At 30.6% G+C, this 7,295-nt stretch overlaps 1 pseudogene; it reads right to left on the minus strand.

Moving 5' to 3' along the window:
* Positions 1-11: 11 nt before the first annotated feature.
* LOC149241307 (uncharacterized) lies at positions 12-4,932 on the minus strand (annotated as a pseudogene).
* Between the last annotated feature and the right edge of the window lie 2,363 nt (positions 4,933-7,295).

A 7,295-nucleotide genomic window follows, 5' to 3' on the forward strand; every position in this document is an offset into this window, starting at 1 on the left:
ATCAACCCACATTACTTGAAATCAAATGCAAAAGAAAGCTTTGGGCGAGCTCTATTTTTGCCCCGCATCTTCATTTGCTCTGCACGTTGTTGTTCTTCAAGCTTTTTATGCCGAATGGCTCTCTTTTTGTCGCCGAAGAGCCTCCAACTCACGATGACGTTCCTCCTCTTTCTGTTGTTGTTCCAGTATTGCTCTTAACTGTTACAGTTCAATTTACTCTTCTTTTTCTCTGTCATTTTATCTAATTCTTCGTTCTGCTTCCGTGCTTCCTCCTGTAATAGAACAGATTTTTTGTATCAAAGTTACCAAAATGGAACGTAGCAGTCCATTAATTGAAATATCAAACAATAGCAGTATCCAATGATATTACAGTATTCTCGTGGCTATTTTAAACATACTTCTTTCAGCTTTTTCTGAGAAAGATTTTCTTGCTTCTCCTGAAGTTGTATAGCAACATCCTGAATCATCGTCTTCCTGCCATCTTCTAAATATATCTGTATTTCTAGTTTAACTTCTTCATACTTCAAGAAGGCTTCCTCGACCTCTTTTTTGAATGGCTTCTTCAATTCTCCGTGCTGTCTCCTCCTCCAAAAGCTTCAATTCTGCCTCTTTCTGACGCCTGTGGAAATAGACTCTGCATTAGGCGAGTGAAGGTTCCATTTTAAACATACAAGCACACATCATTTCGAAACATGCCTCTTTCTGACGCCTGTGGAAATAGACTCTGCATTAGGCGAGTGAAGGTTCCATTTTAAACATACAAGCACACATCATTTCGAAACATAACCACTTCAGGACAAGCCTGCTTCACCGAGCACTAAACAAGCAATAACAAAGGATTTACAACAGGGTTTGCAATCTCTCCCATCTATATTATCTGTTTCATTTGATAAATAATCTTTCATTCCGCTGTTTCTATTTTACATATTTTTCAGCTCAAAAGTTAGTATTGTAAAATATAGGAAAAAAAAATTAAAAATGATAAACAATAGTGATATGGAACATTAAGGGTACACTCTCCAAAAAATAATCTCCAACAATGCATGACCCTCCTTCGGGAGCGCTTTCATATATCTCCATATTTCATGTTTTTTTAAGTATTTTTAATTCAGGTCATTCCAGTTAAATTAAATATTTTTTGAACTTCTATTCCCGGAACCTGTCCTCCCCACTGTAAATTTTTTTTCGTTAATTCTTTTAGCCATGATTTATGTTCAACAAATTTATATCCAATATACAATCTCATAAATTAGCAGTGTCCCCTTAGACTACCTATATTTTGGGTTTTTAGAGGCTACTCAATTACCTAAACTCGTCATTGGTAGTGGATCTCCTTTACATATCCTTCCAATTTCTAAGTGATAAGTCTTAGATTTTTATGATTAATGTTTTGTTTTATATGGTTAACATTTAATCTTGTTTTTTCTCTCTCCTCGTTTCTTATACAAGAAACCTGCAAACTCTGTTTCTCGTACCTCGTTTCTTATACAAGAAACCTGCAAACTCTGTTTCTCGTACCGTTCTCGTTTCTCGTTCCGTTTCCCGTTTCCCGTTTCTGGTAACATAGGGAAGCGGGGACGGCGACTTTTTCTCAATTTCCACACCTCGTAGACGTGCTTTCTTGTCTCCTCTTCGCCTGTTTGCTCCGCGACATTCGTTGCTGCCTCTTGGTTCTGTGGCCACACCTAAGCGGACTCCGTATAGCGGTTATTCTGTGAACTCTAACGGCCGGCTGTTCTGCTTTAAATGAAGAGATTTTGTTGCATGTAAATACAAAAATAAAGTCGATGATACTATGCAGGTTTTGTTTCTGGTTTCTTCGGCTGGGTGGAGGAGAAAGACACCGTGTGAAACGGACTTGCTTAGGGCCACGGGCGGGGCTCAGAGGCGGTAAACCACATTGGCAAGGGTAAACTATATATAATTTATGATGAATTGATGTCGACTGTAATATGTGGTGCATCATCATCATGGAAGGAGTTGGGAAATGGGAGTGGGAGGTGTCGTTAGTATGTATAAAAATAGTTTTTCTATAATCTGTAATTTTTCAAAGATGGTAGATGCGTTATTATTTTAAAGAATAATTATGTAAATAATTTAAATATTAAATTAAAAAGTATATATATTCATGTGAAAATACATTCACTAAAAGTTACAAATTAAAAATTAACACCAACTGCTTCTACGTCAAGAAACCACAATTCTTCCTCTTGTATATAAAATTTTCAAAATATAATGTAAATAATGTTTTATTTATTTTAAGTTAATTTTTTTATAATAATTTAAAATTTAAAATGTTATAATAACAAAAATAAATTTTTAAACAATTTTTTTTTTTTTAATTCCCTAAAATTATTTTCATCATGTTTAATTTCTCATCTCCATCAAAGATAGAATAAGATTTGAATCCAAAATTTCTAATTCAATAAAACTAAAACAATTAATTTATATTTAAAAAATATAATTATATTTCATCTAAAAATATATTAATATTTTATTTGATTAAAATATAAATATAAATAATTTATTTTGTAATATTTTATCTTTTCATTTTTACTATCCATATTATTCTTTTATCTTTCATTTTTTTCAAAATTATTTTTTATATTTTCGTAAAAAAAAATAATATATAATTCTTTCTTATTAATTGATAAATATAAAAATAAATAAAAAATAATATCTTATTTGTTACTCACGTCAAATTGTTCATTTTTTTTAAGTAAATACTTTATCCGTAGTTCATTAATGTTTAAATGTATGAACTTTGTTTTTTTCTATAATAACTTTGTTTTTCCCTATAATAATTTATTATATTGTTATAAACTATTTCTAAAATAAAAAGTACATTTTATTTATTTTTTTATCTAAATTCAAAATTATGTTATACCATTTTCAATATTTAAATTTCAAAACTATTTAATTTAAAAATATTCAAACTAACTTCACAAAACTTAAAATAGTGTTTTATAATATGAAATACCCTAAAAATTGAGATTCTATAACTCATGTCATCTCTTAAAAAAACAAATCTTTTTTTAATTTAATGTTTAGTTTATAAATTTAGTCATGAGATGTGTTTTATTAATTTTTTAGGAAAAATTTATATTTACGAACCATTTATCAAAATATAAGAATAAGCTATATTCTTACTTTTCTAGTATTTATTCATAAAAGAATTTAATAGAACAAAAATGAAATTAGTATAAGTTCTTTTTATTTAAACTGGAGCATGATATTATTTTTCATTTATTTTAATATTTTCAAAGTGGAAAAAATTGGAAGAGTCAAGTTGCAAGTTCGTTTTAATGGTGAGTCTCAATTTGAAGAATTAGAGTTTGAAACCTTACATATCCATTTTGAGGCATCAAACAAAATCTCTTGGGAACAAAAATTTCCTAATTTTTAATTGGATCTAGAGACATCACTCTATACTTAAAGATCTCTCCAATTGTGCAATAAACACATTAAAAGGAGTAGGTAAGCAAAGTTATGGATTCAACAAGTTGGCCTAACATTTTGACCACCATAATACAAGTGGATGTCATATAATCCCTCATTACTTATGCATATAAGGCTATCCATATGTGGAATTCAATGAAGACTCTAGAAGGTTCAAATTTGTAACACCAGTTGAAGGTTGAGGATACCAAATGTTACCATTAGTTGGCTACTACCCGATGTTAAATATAAAGTCATTCCATGGGAGAATGAGGGGTTCCATTCCATGTTATTGTATTTTGTTCCAAAGTTGAATAAAAAAATAGAGAATAGGAAGATGGATAATAGAAAAAAAGAAAAGAAAAATTAAAGTTATGTAGCATCCTTTCAGATGATAGTAACATAGTAGAGAATACTTCTTGGATTGTACTTGAAAATTTCCATACCATAAAAAAATAACTGTGAAGTTTCACCTTCTTGTTTGGATTTATCCCATAAAAGCTTTTTGTAGACAATTTTCTTCCTGTTGTGGATGATGTGTGTATTTCTTCTTATTATATATTTAATAAAAAATATGTGATCTAAAGAGAATTAAGATACACAATTAGTATTTCAAAAGTATTATTAAATCTATATTAAGAACAATTAAAAATATAATAATAATGTCAAACTTATTTTTATAAACAATTCCAATTAAATATCCACCATAGCTTACAAATCAGTTTTAGGCCTATGAAGGGAAACTATATATATATATATATATATATATATATATATATATATATATATATATTTAATTAATTAGGATAAAAAGAATAATCAACTGCATACAATTAGTAGACAAAGATAACAAAGATATACCCTGAAGACAATTGAAAAAAGTAGAAACCCTACTTCAAAATGAACTTGTCACTACATATTATATTAATTTCACCATTCACAATATAATATATATATATATAAACATTACTGGGCATCCAAGGTCCTAACTCATTTACCTAAATTATATTACAACCATAACTCTTTAAAAACAAATAAATAACCATGAGCAAAAATACCAAAAATAATGTATCAAATTTTTTTAAGGCTCTACTCTAAACCCTTAAAGGAGGGCCTAAACTAACCCCTAGGGCATTCAACTGACACATGGATATAGCCCGGCATAGACTATGATACCAATGCAAAGGCATACACCATATTCCCAACCAATAAAATATTACAAAAATTATTAAATGCAAACTACTCTGGTATTGTATCAACCCTTCTGCAATTCGAAGTAGCAATATGGAGTTAAGATACGCAGAAATAAAAAGAGATCCTCCAAAAGTTGATAACAAAATAAATACAATTGCGGGATGGCTAAAAGAATTCACAGATACAATGATATTTTTAACAATAATATCTTTAACCAAACGTTTTGGTACTATTGCATTTGCATACATGGTACAGAGATGGCAGGAGGATGGATTCCTGTCTCGCCCACCTCCCAGCCATTATCAATTGGGTTCAAGCAACTCATTTCTAATGCATCGAACATTAATAACATTACTTGCAACATGTAGTGAAATCCAAAGTTGAACTATCACTTTCATAACTAAACATCAAATTCTTAGCACGACAAGATTGGTGAAATTCATACATTAGATTGAGTATGGATATAGATGTTAGATTCCAAGCCCCTATCAACTGGAAATCAGGCCTGATTCAAGCAACTCATTTCTGATTACTTATTTCTAATATATTGAGCGTTAGTAACTTTATTTGCAACATGTTGTGAAATCTAATGTTGAAGTATCAGTGACATGACTAAACATCAAATACTTATCATCGCATGATTGGTCGATTTTTAGACATTAGCTTGAGAATGAATATATAAGGTGGTATATTCCATAATATCCCATGGTAAAGGAAACTTAAGGAAAGCCTAGAGGAGGCATGTGATTCTTGTAGGAGCTTAGTTCAGTTTTGAACTCATCTCTCGAATTTGAATAGAAAAGCCAAGATAGGGTAAGCTAAGGAATACCCGAACACCATAGGGAGGTGGTAGAGGAGAATTATGGTACTTTTGATATCCTACCCAATTATGATCTTTCACTATGATTAAGAATTTCACTAATATAGTATTAATATGGTATTTTTATTTGGCACGAGACACATGTAAGTATATTATATTATAAAATTACAAACAAAATATTTTTGCTAAATGTAAATTTTAAATTATATATATATATATATATATATTTATTTAAATAATTAATTAAAAATTTAATATCCATGAATTGAATTAAATTTCAAAAAACAAGAAAAATAGATATTCTCTATGTGAATATCTACTTATGAGGCTTGCGAGGATACACATCCCTTGGTATGAACACCAATGAAAGAACTAAAAATGTACATCATACATTACAATTCCTAAAGCATAAGGGACATAGAGAGCCACATTATTAGTCCCTTAAACATCGGGGATTATAGTGTTTGTCTTATGGTCAAAGTGCATTGTCTCTCAATTAATTTGCCAAGTTTTTGTAACCTTAACCAAAGTTTTGAGAAAATGTTGAATATTTCTATTTTTCCCATAAATTCAAAAATAATTTTCTATTTTTTGGGAATCTTATTTCTAATTTTCCATTGGCTATGTGGGCCTTGATGTGACATAATTTCTCTGGTAGGGGGCGATTTACTTTGGGTATCTGTCATCTCCTGACAAATCATTTTAAAATAAAAAAATATTGATTTTGTAAGTGGTCATTCCGTTAGTGAGTGCTCTAACACTGACATTGTTATGCCCGACATTGCTAGTGCTATGCCCAATGATGCTAGAACTCATGAGGTTTCAGGTTTCTTATGTAAGCGATGGGGGTTGAACAAATATGCAGAGGAAACTTTTATTGTGCCGAGTGCGGAGATGCAAGCAATGGTAAAGTTAAAAATTTGACATATTTGATTAAAAGATATGTTCAGAGAGGAATGAACATGGAGATGCAGAAGGATAAACATAGACATTGACAATGACACTAACACTAACACACAAACTCCTAGTGCGTTTACCTCTTATTTCATTTTAAACATTTACAAATTGATTTGTGTGGGAGAACGGGTGTAAAGAATCATTAATTTGTGTGGAATGAAGAGTGTTCATAAGAGGGGTTATGTGTGGGAGAATAGGTGTTTGAAGCCATTAATGTGTGTGGAGTAAAGAGTGTGCATAGGAGGGGGTATGTGCAGGACAATAGGTGTATGGAGTCGCTAATGTGTGTGAAATAAATGGGGATACAAAGGGAACCTTTTACAGTAGAAATGAAATTATTTTAACTTTAAGAAAAAACTTAGTACCCAATATTAAATGGAGTTTGCTTTTAATGCATGTGAGAAAGAAGCGTTGTGTAGGAGAACATTTGTGTGGAGCAAGGAAAAAAAACTTTGATTTGTAGTGCTCATCATTTCTGCATGCATTTCCCCTTTGCCCACTTCTTCCACATACCTTTCAAAAAATTAATGAGATAAAAAGTTTGGGAGATAAAAAGTTTGGTTTCCATGTATATCAAGTTATGTTGATGTGGCTCTATTTATTTGATATTAGGATGCAAAGGAGCTATGGAAAATTTGCTTTGTCAATGACCCATTGTGTGGTTTTTAAAATTTTGTTTGAAAGCCTAGATCGTTTAAAAATTATGTCAAAGTAGACACAATAATTATTGGTTCTCACAATTTTCGAATACTATGTGCATTTGTGATCTCTCATTTGTGAATTAAGCGCTTATTATCTAATATTAAATGAAATGTCTTTTTAATTCATGTGGGGAAGAATTATTTTGTGGATGAATAGGTGTGTGAAGCAAGGAGTAAAAACTTTC

The sequence above is a fragment of the Pinus tabuliformis genome, chromosome 8 (assembly GCF_031772625.1).
Source record: "Pinus tabuliformis cultivar Carrire ecotype Pingquan chromosome 8, CPIR1, whole genome shotgun sequence".
Classification (NCBI taxonomy): domain Eukaryota; kingdom Viridiplantae; phylum Streptophyta; class Pinopsida; order Pinales; family Pinaceae; genus Pinus; species Pinus tabuliformis.